We start from the raw sequence: 14,384 nt of genomic DNA on the forward strand, positions 1-14,384 counted from the left end.
TATTTCAATAGTTTAAAAATTCATATCAATACTATTAACAACATTTCTGTCATAATAACTAGGGGTCAGAAGCAGTGTCGTAGCAAGGCTTACGAACATCAAGGATAATAATATTGCGTTTCCGAGCTACAAAAAAAAAACAAAAAATCAACTACGTAAATCTCGGATTCGGATGACTCGTATAATGTCATAGATTGAGATAAAAATGTCGGAAAGGTCGATAGCCAAAAAGTTTATTTGTATTGGAAAATAAACCTGTGTATAAAAAATGAAAAAAAAAAAACATGAAACATAATCATTCATTTATGCTCAGTTTCAAGGTCTTGATCTTGACGACGATGGTGACGGCCAGTTTCTAACTACGTCCCTGATCAGGAGCTGTAAAAGTGTGCCCGTGCAGGCGCGGGCGGTGGCACAAAGAGGATCCGGAATGAAAGCAGACAATCGGCGGCAATTAGCCCAGAATTCGGCCTTATTCGAGTCGATCGATCGCCTTTGTGTCCCGACATTAGCCGACGATGAAAAATGACAAATAATCAGCTAGACTTAATAGCGATTGCGATAGTTGCAAGGTGTTTTGTTACGAAATTGTATTCACTTTTTAAATTTCATGTATGTAATATTTGGTTTCATTTCAATTTTACAATATTATATAAAATGCATTTTATGATTTCTAAATATCTTATTGAGACGTATGTCAATTTAATTAAATTAACGATTCACGATCAGACGTTCATCTCTTGGCGCTCCCTCGAAGATAAGGTGTGACAGGTCACTACCCCAGGATTGTTTACCACAGTTTGTTAATATATAGTATATTAATTATTAAATTTTTAAATGTTTGAGCAATCATGTGTCGAAATGTCATTATCCTTCAGGCACAATTTTCACAACATTTTTTCTCTGCCTTCTAATTTTTCATCAATTAAAAACTAAATAACAAACGACGTCGACGACGTATGGCGCAATCTGGTGTCGTATAAGCGGCCTCGGTAACGCAGGTATACGACACTCTTTTAGATCAATGCACCCTTCGGCTAAAACCCCTCCTTCATAAAGGTCGACAGATGATTTTGGACGCTTGTTTTCCGTCGATCTTATCATCGGTGACCTGGGATCTATATCTATTCTGGATCTTATTTATGGACCATTAGTGAGGCATTTTAAAAGCCCCCATAAAGTTACTAAACCATTGGTGGATTTTGTAACTCTGAACCTTTCCTTAGATTAACAAAAGATTGACGAGAGTGATCGATCAGTCACGATTGGGATGTAGAGTACGAGGACTCTAAAGTTGTGCTACTGTAAGTGTGTATATTCTGCGGACGTAACCCGTCCTCCGTCGCGTGCGTCTAACGGCTCCCCTCTGATTGCGGCGTCGCCCCTGGCGGATTCAGCCCTTCGTTTTTCTGCAGAACCCCTTCGCCATTTCGCCTACCTGGGATTTGTTTATGGCCATTTTGACCTTTTTATTTGCTCGAGTAATAATGGTAATAGGCTTTAGGGTAAAGGTCGAAGGTCGTCTATAATGACCTATAGTAGTTTTAGTAAAACGTTAATGATGTGTAATGGCTAGAACGTTTTTACTTTTACGATAATGTTTTAAGATTATTATTATATGAATTGATTTAGGATAGTACACACGGCAAAGGAAATACTACTACACGCAAACAACAATAGATCAGTTAATGGTTTACGCATAGTAAACTATGAATAAGTATTACGGTAATTTACAGATTAGTAGAGAAACAACTTAATTTCGGTGGCAGTTTTTATTATTTAAATATTAGAGTAAATTATCGTAAATTATTAAAGAATTTTCCGATTACTATACTAAAGTATTAAATAATACGTCATGATAATATTGTACAATATATATAACAGAAATTGCCGCTAAAATTAGGTAAACAAAAATGTCCGTTAGTGTAATCGTATTTACCACGTATTTATTGCGCATAGGCATGTCATAGATAAATAATAATTGCTTATGGTTCATTCGCATTTGGCATACTTCCTATAATGCTTTGTATAGAATAAAATCTCATTAACCGACTTAAAAAAGGAGGAGTTTCCCAATTCGATTGTATTTTTTTATATTGTAATCGATTACTTCGACATTTATGAACTGATTTCGATGATTCTTTTTTGTTAGAAAGGGGGAACCTCAGTAGTACCCGATTCAAATTTGAAGAGAATATTCCACCTCTAAGGGTTGCAAGTTAGGGAGTGAAATCGATTTCAATAAAATTTGGCACATAGATGTAATTCCACAAATTTTTGAGGTCGTTTTTTATTATGAAAAAGTTATATTTTATGTTATTAATGAGTATCATAATTTAAAATATATCAAGGAATAATATGTTCTGATATCATAAAGTAACAAATATTAATATATATACATAAACATATGTAGAAGATATGTGAGAACGTTGTTTACTCCCAAATTTACAAAGAATGGAAACAGTTTATTAATGAGAGTTTTTGTTGGAAGACGAAATAGCCCATCGAAAGAACGAGCTTGCGAAGTAGGGGCGAAGTAATTAAAACTTGCACCCTCCCGCCCCCGCATCTCGTCCCCTCGCCACGAATATCCCGCTTTACACTCGCTGGACGACACTTTAGTTGATAGTAAAGGATTTTCAATAAAAGCACCGAAGTTTGTTGCGGTTTTTCTTGCAATAACAGTAAAATGTTTTGTTATTGGTTCACAAGATTATGAAACATATTCTCTATATACATTTTTTTGCGAAATAGTTGCTTCGATAGTACCTTAAACATCATATGAATGACTAGTGATAGTATCTTAGTTTAAATTGCCTCAGTGGCCGTACGGTCACCATGCTGGACTGCCACGCAGAGGTCCCGGGTTCGATTCCCGGGCCGAGAGAAATATTTGTATGGCCTACAATTATTTATCTCGTGAGTTTGGGTGTAATTTGGGGTTGTCTATGTGTGCGTCTATGGCACCCGCGACACAAGATTTCCCTAGGCTATGAGTGAAAAAAAAACCTGATGTGTAAGTTGCTATTACAAATATTTGTAGAATGTTCTAAGCATATTATGTAAGCTATTTTAACTACTCGTGGAAGTAGCAAATTTTACATTTAGTTCATAACTTTTTAAAAGTTATTGAAGAAAATTTATTACACGAACTCTCTAGGTACTTATATGTTGTTTTAAAACCGACTTACCTGAATGTTGAACAAAATGGTAAATATGTACTTTGGTATTTGAAATTCGTACAAAATATTCACGATTCACTCCACCTCGAATACTTAATGTAGTCATTAAGGCCGTCCTCTAATAACACTAAAAGTTAGTAAATACGGCTCCTTTATTTCACTCTACAGTTTCATTAAGTGCGAACCGTCGCCGCTGTTTTCCATTTTTTCCTTGGCGACGGAGCAATCCCGCGATTTTTCAACTTTATTGTACTGCTAAGTCCCGCCTTGCCACCGACACTGAGTCTTGTTTGCAACTTATTATGACACTCTTCAACTATAATATAACAAAGTTTGCAACTTAGATAGTTTCCTGATTTCAATGATAGATATATTAAAATTCTAAAACTCCTGTCATTAAAGATCTTTAAACGGTACCCAAATAAAGAGGACCCTTTAAAACGCTCATAAAGTTACGCACTGAATGTGAGTTAAGTGGGTCAGGTACGTGGTCGAGAAAAACAAATTTTCTCACGAATATTTTGCCTCTCTTTATCACCAGATATACGCCGAGACAGAGCGATATTTGCGTTTTTCAGAAGGATTTGGGGTCTCTTTCCCACTCGTGGTCATAGCATTATACAAGGGCTGCGAATGGAGATAAACGGCTGAGATAAACTCGACTGTATACTCCCTATGATTCCGAATCGTTGGCGCTCAATGTGTCGCAAAATACCGACATTGAAATTAGTACCTACATTATGCCATAATCTTTTGTATGTTTAGTTTAAAAGGTCATATATAAGTTTGCGGTCATCTATTATTTTTTCTTTTAAAAATTTGTTTTTTACTTGTTAATTTAGGTTGTTTAAAGAGTATAAAGTTCCCGGTTGCTACTGTATTGCCAGTAACGTAAGCTAAACTACGCGTATAGTGTCACAAATTGTTTCGAATGCTTGGTCATCTAATTCATTAGACCTTATTTAGGTTAAGGAGATGTGTGGGTAAGGGCGCGGGACGCGGGTGCGGTTCATGAATAGGCGAGTGGACAAGTAGCGCAGATTAGTCTCCCGCCGCAATATCCGTGTGAATTTATTGCAGGCTTCCTCGTCCGCCATCGCTACCGACAAACGAGGCTTTTTCGACGCACTGGGATTACTTTACTGTGAAATACATTGCGTCTTTGTACTTCATTCGAGCCGTGTTATAGTCTGTTATGAATAGGACTATCCAATATTATTTTGCAGGTGACGTAGAAAGTGAGAAAGCGATATTAATAAAATGTGTTATGACCATAATGCCTTAGAGCTCAGCACTCGATGATATTTTCTGCCTTAAACAAGAAGACTTAAATGTTCGTTTTGTTTCTTTTATTTATTGGTATCATAATAATTATTATAGTTATTATAATGATAATTATAGTTAGTATAATGTCAAGTATTTTAGTATTTATATGAGAAGTGCCTGTTAAGTGTGACTATTAAACAAAATCCTAATTTTGAGTGAATGAATGAATAATATAAAGCAATTTTTTTTTTCATGATATCAAGTGCTGGGGCAAACAAGTCGTACGCTCGACACGCCTTCCCATGAGAGTTGCAATGCCACCAAGAGCTTAAATTGCAAATACCAGGGGTTAGAAACGCAAAATTTAACTTTGTAGATACAGTTGTATTTCTAGGTATAACTTTAGATGCTAAATTTCAATGGAGTCTACATATAAATAAGTTATCAAAACGATTTCGCTCTCCAGCTTACGCGATAAAAAAAATACGAAGACGTCGAAACAGCCAGATTGGTTTATTTCAACTACTTTCACAGTTTAATGACATACGGCATTTTGCTTTGGGGTAATGCCGCCGATATTAATAGAATCTTTGTCCTGCAGAAATGTGCGGTTAGGGCAATTGACAATCTGGACCCCAGAGTGTCTTTGAGAGATATAGTTAAAGAGATTAACATTCTTACACTAATTATAAGTCTATGCGCTTAAACTTTTTCGAACTAAAAAGCGTTTAAATGAAAGCGTTTAGAAAAGCACAGTGTGCGTTTTGACGTTTAAAAAAATAACCAGTTTTCCCATCTTTACTCGTTTGTGTCACAATATACATATATATCTTGGGACATGTATCCCGAGCCTGATCTACAAGCCAAGAACCAGTTAGACGGGTAGGTCCAAACTATTTATATATGTTTGAAGTAATTGTCTAAAGTATATTTATATATTATTCAAGTTATTCACAAAGAAAATTCAATTTCTTGTTGGATCACTCATTTTTAAAACTCCATGGAAATTTGATTCTTTTACACAAAAATTAATTTCTGCTATGGACTGAATGCGTTACACGTAGGATAAAATTAGATTTTAGAAACGTAACAATAGGCAGTAAACTGCCTGTTAGCAACGTACTCACGTACATAAATATTAGCCTATTTCGACTCATCCGAAGAACAGAGTCCGATGTGATTATATAGCGAAAAGAGAATAAGTACGTTACGAGAACAATTTCGTATTCAAATTAAGGCCTATGTAAGGTGTTTGAGAATTTATATATCTTATATCATTTCGGAAATATAAAATTGAACAACGGTCGATCTGACATCCACAGCGAAGAAGAATGAACGAAATGTACTATATCCTGAAAACAAGTAGTCTTACACATAGATGTTTGTTCTACGGATGAGTCGATTTATTTGTTATTTCTTTTGTAAAATGTTGCGGGTGTATTTAGTTAAAATACCTTACAAAAAGCGATCGATTGCCCAGCGCCCTCTGCCTGCAGCCGGTAGTCTGCACACATCTCGCGAAACGACCGCACGTTTTTTTATATTTTTAGCAATATGTTTTTCAATTTTCTCAACCGCGATTAAACTGTGTGCCAGTTTACGGGGTTATATTATTGGAACTTGCCTTTAAAATTAATTTTTTTATGACCACGTAAAGATAAATAAATTATTACGTCATCACAGTGGCATTACATAGGACACTTAGTACATACTATAATTGCCACAATCCATTACTTATAAAACTCATTAATTTGGGACGTGAATAGCTTTCAATGTGAACGCAATTTTAATTACACAAATTAACTGACAGGGTAATATCATATACCACATTTAATCACGCTATTTTAATTTAGCTCGGGTTATGTTAATATTATCACATGCGTCCTTTAACATTTGCAACGCATGTTTAACATTGCCGCCTGGGAAATTAGTGCATTGATTTTGGTAGTTGTTTAAGCGTGTATTTGTAGGGTAAACACGCAAGTTGCGGTCGTAGCGGTGGGGTGTTGACGTAATGCAATATGTCTACGATGAGAGTGCGGTTTGCTACCTCACCGTGTCACCCCCAGGTGTAAAGCCTCTAATTCTACGCCAACATTTTACTGTTTATCTTGCTAAAGTTCGTCGACATGATTCAGTATTACTGTGACAAATAATAATAATAATAATAATCTTTATTTTCTCTTTACAAAGGTTAGAAAGTTTTATAAAGTAATTTACATCAAATGCTTAAGTATTGAAATACTTTTGTAAGAGATTGGAGTCCATACTAAGAACTAACCTGTGTGACAGACCTCCAGGCTCTCACCCAGCTTGATAAAATAGTGCTTGACAAAGCAGCATTACAATGTAAATGTATTACGAGCATCAAGTTTTACAAATATTATAAGATATTACAGAAAAAAATGATGATAATGTTGACATATAAAAAAAAGAGAAAAATGTGTGTGTGTGTGTGTGTGTGTGTGTGTGTGTGTGTGTGTGTGTGTACAAATAATTAGTAGAGAAACAAAAAATAAGAATATCAATAACAGTATATATTATGTGATAAATAGCGAAGTAAATTGCTGACTGATGTACCAAAACTGTACCCGTATCAAAAGCAATTTTTATATTATTTGCAGGATTCAATTTTAGTATTTTATAATTGTAATTACCTATAAATAAATAAATAATAAATAAATCTTTATTGCAAAAACAAAACAGGTACAAAATAGTGCTTAGCTCCCAAACTAGGATCCCCTGTACTATGGGTAGCTAAGTCTTTCGTCCGTTGCAATTATAATTAATTTAATAGTAACCTTAGTTTAATTAAACAAAGAGTAAAGTAATTTAAAAAAGTAGGTAATTAACACTAGTGGTTTCAAGTTTGAACACATTTACAATTTGACATAGTAACATTTTGTAAGCCATAATAAAACAGTCGAAAAGAAATAGAACAAAAAAAAAAATTTTCAAAAAAGTTAACAAAACCAACGAATCGGAAAACAACCAACCGAAGTCTCAACATTGTAGGTGGATCCACATCAACACCAAAATCAAATCATAAAAGCAAGGTAGGTAGGCAAAGTATTAAGACTGAGTGAGTTCGCCAACCACTAATCACCGGTACAAAGGAAACATAGGTATAGATGGAATAAACAACATGCAGTACACTCGCGGAATGTAGATAAAACATATCATAGATTATCTATTTATTTACTTTAATTTAATTTAGTTTAATTTTATGTTTAGTAATTGTTCAGTAAAGTTAAATGTTAAGTATTATTAAATATATATTTAGTTTTATCTTAATATAGTGACTAGATTTAATATCAGTGCTGGATTTTAATGCATGCCCTGGTTATACGGGTTGTGTACCGCTACGAGTTCTTCAGTATGTACATAAGATTTATTAACTAGCCAGTTAAACAGGCGCCTTTTTACTAGACCCGCAGGTTTACATAGTATTTGTAAATCATTATTTACCCGCGTGTACAATAATATTATTAATTGAATACTATAATTAAATAATACCTATTTATTGAATTGTATTAATTATTATATTGTAGTTAAGTATAATTATGGGTGTACAAAGGGAGCCTCCCCACACGACGCACCATTTCTTTCCTGTACACCTGGCGCACCCAGGGCGTCCGTTCTCCACGATGGAAAGCATTAAGAAGTGAAAGTGATTCCTTACATCTTTTGTCACTTTTTATTTTCTACGTCTCAGTTAAGTACCGAATTATTTCTGTAACTATAATGTAAAACCTAGCAATTAAACTCTCTTAATAAATTTAATCAAAGTAAAAGAAGTTGTATATTTTTTCAAATATTAATACATAAATAAACGACGTGAAATGTTAAACACTTTATTGCGTTTAATACAAATTTAGTTGGAAAAGTGATTAAAAAACTAATATACTGCTAAAGTTGTATTAATTAATCAACGTCACAATAAAATGTTACGCCACTGTTAATTTACATACAAAAGTAGTAGACACTATTAGTAGTGCAATTTTTCATCGTGTAACAATTTTAAATTGTGGTTATAAGTTTATTATTTTCGTGTTGACAAGTCTATTATTGACTTTTTAGGTTTTCGCGATTATTGAATTAAAAAATAGTAATTTTATTATATATATCAAGTCACGGGACGAACTAGTCGTACGCTTCATGGCAAGCTACACGTCAGTTCATAACAGTTGCAGTGCCACTCAGAGTTTTACACTGCCACTGCGCCCGTCACCCTGAGACATAAGTAGACAAGTCTCATATACGTGTATTTCACCAGCACCCTTATTTTGCAAAATTGGAACGGAATAATGCTGACATTACTGCTTGGCGGCAGAAATAGGTAAGGTGGCAGTACTTCCCTGGACGAACTCTTTCGCAAGCAGCGCTACCGCTACTAAATTAATCTCCAAATAAAAAAAAATGTGTACATATATGCCAGTACATATGCGAATATAATAAAGGTAATATATTAGTTACCTTTATTATATTCGCATATGTACTGGCATATATGTACACATTTTTTTCATAGATTTAAGCGAGCAGTGCCCTGCGTTGTGCTGTCGTTTGCGTAATAACGTGCGAACGTGAGGGTGCTCTTGCGACGCGCTGTCTGGTCAAACTAATAACTTACACTATACACACGTTATTAATAAGGATTGGACCCAACTGGGCAGCACGCATCAGCACAGTGCAGCAGCACACATCACATTTACTATAGACACGGTACGGATGCATGCTGTCAAGTGAAGTTTAACAGTAAACATATGTTTGTATTCATATTTAAAGCGGTGGTAATCCAATGAGAGAGCGGTTGCTTCTCAATTATTAAATAGATCAAGTTCCAATATTACGTTCGGTTATATAATTTTTAATGGTACTACAAATACTTATAATACTTTGCAAGCAGGTTACTTGATTTAATTGGTCAGAATTTCATGTCAAGTCGAGCACGCTTCGGAAATTTGTAGAGAGTGGCGATGTAAAGAAGAAAAGTGATGAAGAAGAAAAAGGGATTTAAGAACCATTCAAAATTTCAAAGTAGGTGTCCAGGAACCAGAAAAAAGGGTGATAAAAAGGTGGGATGACGATGATAGGGGTCGCATCGTCACAAGTTGATAGAGCTGTGGCCTGGTTTGGCACAGACGCAGGTTCGAGTCATCTGTATAAAATTCAAAAAATTTGCAGAACGTCTGGGAAACCCAAGGGCTGGCAGCTACCTTACCCAACGCATTAGCATAGCCATACAAAGGGGTAACGCTGCCAGCACCAAGGGTACATTGCCACGGGGACTCAATTTTATTCATATAATTAATTCAAATTTTAGTTCCTAGTATTTAAGCTTTTAGTGTATTTTACCTGTATAAACTTACTGTGTAATAAAACAATTGTTTTCATTTTAGATACTATATTGTTACGTATTATTTATTATACAGCTTCTGCGTACTTGTATAACAATCAAAAATCCGTGTAGTTCTTTTCAAGGGAATCAGCCTTACGAATGAGCAGCAGAGTTTAATGAATATGACGATTTCAAGTGTAATTTGCTAACCAAAGATTATTTTGACTTTAACTGGTTTTATAATGAAATTTTTCAGTTCAGTAGCGAGTACCATGGACAATACAATTTTGATTCAAAACTAAAAGAGCGCCTTTGTGACATGGTTTACGAAATTATAATTGACAGATACAGGAGTAGAAAGAAAGAATGAAACAGTTGCCAATGTTATTTTCTTTTATTTTTAACCGACTTCGCGATAATTTCGGCATTTGTGAACCGATTTTGTTGAAATCTTTTTTGATGGAAAGTACCCTCTCTTCTCTCAGAAGTGTAAGTGTAAGTAAATTTGAAGAAAATATTCCACTTCTAAGGGTGGCAAACTACGCGATGAATAACTTTTGTGGTTGGTTTTTTTAGAACTCTGTACTGACTAAAGTCAAAGTTAAGCTCAAAACTAATGAACCTCTAATGATGCAACGGACCTCTGTTTCTGTTTCCTCATAGCAGAAGTTTCACAGGTTTTTTCACATCTGTTTCTGTGTCTGCTTCGGCAACTTTTGTAACGGAACTTTGATTGAAAGTTTACAGTGTTACTTATCAGGCGCTAACGTGAATTGCTTGGTGTTGGAACGCACGTGTTTTAGCAATTTTGTGTTATATTAAGTGCAATTATGAAACAAAAAAACCCAACCTCAAAAGTTCGTGAAGTTACATATATTTGCCAAGTTTTATTGCAATCGGTTATCGGAAAGTGCGCAAACCCGGATTCATCCCCTAGTTCGCCGCTATACGGGACTTGACACAGGAGATAATAAAAATCGGTTCTCACTGCTTTAAGTATTAATTGGAGAATTGCAAAATCAACCATTAAAATAATTGCTCCTTATAATAAAATTTTGGTGCTACTTATAAAAATGAGTCTTCATGCATGAACAGCTACCCCTAGAGGTGGATGATTTTCTTCAAAATTAAATGATACCACTATGGAGGTACCCTCTTTCCAACAAAAAAAGAATCATCAAAAAAAAACATAGTGGAATTGAGAACCTCCTCCTTTCTCTAATCCTGTTTGGAATTATTTCATTACGACGTTTATAGTATTTAAATTTTCGCTTCCATTTCCGTATCCGCTACGGTTTAATTTCTGACACCTCCTTCCGTTACGACACTTCAATTGCATCATTAGGCACTATGCCTCAGCATATACCCTATGAATGTTACGTAGTCGGGGGACATGTATGCGATAATCTGCCTGCACGGGTATCTGTCGTGCGGTTCGGTGTGCACAAGCTCACTCCAAGACACTATTTAGTTCTGTTAATATTAGGCTCAACTCACACTGGTGCAGAGTCGAAGCGTCGCGTCGAGCCCTGTTTTTCAACTACAACGCTTGGCGACGCGCGTCGACGCCCGTTTCCATATTTGCATAACACAAATTTGTACCTTAACGATGGGAAAATAAAGATGAATATACTATAGGCGAAAAATATGACGCGACGCGACGCTTCGACTCTGCGCCAGTGCGAGTTGAGCCGTTCGATTAAATCGTATAGAAGTATAGCTAAATTGTATAAAAAATTACTACAACACATATAATGTCTACAGATTAATGACAGAAAGTAGATTTTTTTTATGATTCCCAGTGACGGAACGACCAAGTTACCCATTTGGTGGTACATAACAGTTGCAGTGCCGCCCAGAGCTTTAAATCGCAATGATTTGAGGAACACTTCCACTGCGCCCGTGACCCTGAGACATAAGTTGAAAATTCCCATGTGCCTGTTTTTCATTCACCAGCACTCTTACCGTTCAAAACCGAAACCCAGTAATGCTCTCACTACTGCTTAGTGGCAGAAATGGGCAAGGTGCTCTACTGTTACTAAACAGATAACAACCATCATGCTTTCGTGAGAATAGTTTTCGTGGTATGTACCTTGTATTGTTTCAAAGAGCACGCGTGTATGGTATCAAATAAAAAAGGCAAAGCGAACATTAGCATATTTTTTCAATCTTTTGCTAGAACGTGCTTGGTACTTACTGAAAGGAATAAAATAACAATAAAACGAACGGAACGGGCAGTTCGATTCAAGGAACCTTTGCAAATGGGGATAGTGCCTTTCGCTTATTTAATGATACTTGAGCTAGATATAAGGTTTAAATTACATTATACATAAACACTGGTTATTGTACAAAACTTCTGACAGACCAAATTGACTTGTATATGCGGAGTAGTGATGTGAAACACATCATTTATACATAATATCGAGAGCGTGAATTCAGCGAATTGCAGAACGGAAGGTTTCAAAAGTGCTGTCCGTGCCGGCGTAGGCTCGCATGTATGAGCCGGTGACGCGAGCACGCCCGTACATACGAGCGCGACTCGTGGAATCACGGGTCGTGAGAAGGCGCCTTTGGAATAATCCTTAATTTAGTCTAATCTTTAGTTTAAAGTTTTTATTTCACTATAATTATAAACCTTTAAAATTTTGATATATATATATACATCAATCAGAGTCTTGTTATCGAAGCATATACATATATTTATCCTTATACCATTTTTTGACTTCGTGAAGACGATTACCAAGAACAGCCGAACGCAGGTAATTTTTATTACTCGTATTAATGTTATCTTTCACGAAAAAAATGGTATCCTACTTAATATAAATTACTGTGACACTGGTGTAAGAATATTTATTTGCTTAAAGTTATCCCTCAAAGACACTCCTTTTTCCTCAATACGCTTTTGCTGAGCAAATCTTTTTTAATATTACTATTCGTTGCTACGACATCCATATAAATATACTTCCTGAGGTGACTAGGGAATATGCTTTAATACAAAGTAGGTCTCGTATTAAAATATTAACCATGAGATATTCGTAGCAACAGTTCGATCCTAATGCTGAAATGCCGACTACGTCGAGGATTACGAGTGTTCGCGCCGCAAAGCCGCCGCAGCTACACCACTGTAGCTATTAATAATAGATAGGTGTACGGTGTAGACAAAGTGTTTGTTATGATTATTAATACAAACTAAAACAGTGAGAAAAAATCCTTAGACCCGGTTGAACCAGCGCCATACATAGAAGGTGCCTCGCGTCGATTTGAATCCAGTTGGATAGAAGGAATTTTTGTCAGTGTTGGATCTTAGTATTAGTAATTATAACAAAGTAGTGGGATAATTTCACAAAAAATATTAAATATTATTTTAGTAAGACATTGTGTTATTCAATAAATTAAATATTACGTAACCAAGAAATCAGCAGGTTCCTTTGAGATATAATATAACAAGCATGATTACGTTATTCGGATAGTCTAGATAAGATTCGTACTAGCTGTTTAAATTGAAAATTTGTGTGTGCGAGCGTGCGTGCGTGCGTGCGTGCGTGTGTGTGTGTGTGTGTGTGTGTGTGTGTGTGTGTGTGTGCTTGTGTGAGTGTGTGTGTGTGTGTGTGTGTGTGTGTGTGCGTGTGTGCATGTGTTTCAGCAAATTGTCCAATGTTTTTTTCCTTAATAATACTTAACATACATAAGTAGGATTCTTAGTCGAATTAAAGTTTTATAACTATCATTATTGCACAAGTCAGAGCAGGGCTTCGTAGTGTAGTTCCAGTGAAAGTTTTTTCATTTCGTTCACGTTTCTTGGCAAATATCGTCTTATACAAAATGTATTATAAGATTAAACAGGCAGATAAACGAGGGTAGCAGGAAGAGCAAAACCGAAATTCACAACATGCCTCAATATTGGAGGTTCAACGAAATCTTATCTCAATCGACGGCATTTAAACGAACAATAACATGATTGCTCCAGTATAACATTTATTAAAGTAGGGGTGGTGTGCTCGAAATCCTGTTTAATATTGAGGCGCAGGGCAGTTCGTCGACCCCTGCCCTTTGCCCGCCCCCGCGCGCCGTTCGTCTCGTCCTCCAGGATCGTACGAAGAGGAAAATACGATCAAATATTTATTGGGGAGCTACTAGCAAATTCTACGATTTCTAATCCTAACCTTGAATTCGCACAAGAAACTAAGGGTCGTATTCCAGAACTCTACTCATTGCTCAAGTCATGACATGAGTATGATTTAAGCGCTTGAAATCATACTCAAGTCCCTGCCATTAGGGTCGTATTTCCAGTGCTTGAAATCATACTCAGATCCTGACTTGAGCATTGAGTAGAGTTCTGTAATACGACCCTGAAAATTTTATAATGTGCTGGCTGATTATTTTATGTGGTAAATGATATTGCTTACATACTGTTTTTTTTTTATTTCTACTTCTGTCTAACTTATCATAACTAACGTAATCGACATTTTTAGCGAAATTTAGTTATTAACATATCTGGAATCAACTAAGTAAGATCTACAACCCCCTATAAGCGTTTTTTAAAATAGTAACTTAGTTTTAGTTTCATTGCTAAGCAAAATCAGCGTTAATGACATCAA

At 35.7% G+C, this 14,384-nt stretch overlaps 1 protein-coding gene across 1 annotated transcript in view; it reads right to left on the reverse strand.

Annotated features, from left to right (window-relative positions):
* Positions 1–14,384, reverse strand: part of LOC113229940 (voltage-dependent calcium channel subunit alpha-2/delta-3) — a 131,037-nt gene that overhangs the window by 35,359 nt on the left and 81,294 nt on the right. The gene's annotated exons all lie outside the window — the stretch shown is intronic.

The sequence above is a fragment of the Hyposmocoma kahamanoa genome, unplaced genomic scaffold (assembly GCF_003589595.1).
Source record: "Hyposmocoma kahamanoa isolate Upper Pololo Valley unplaced genomic scaffold, ASM358959v1 63, whole genome shotgun sequence".
Taxonomy (NCBI): Eukaryota; Metazoa; Arthropoda; class Insecta; order Lepidoptera; family Cosmopterigidae; genus Hyposmocoma; species Hyposmocoma kahamanoa.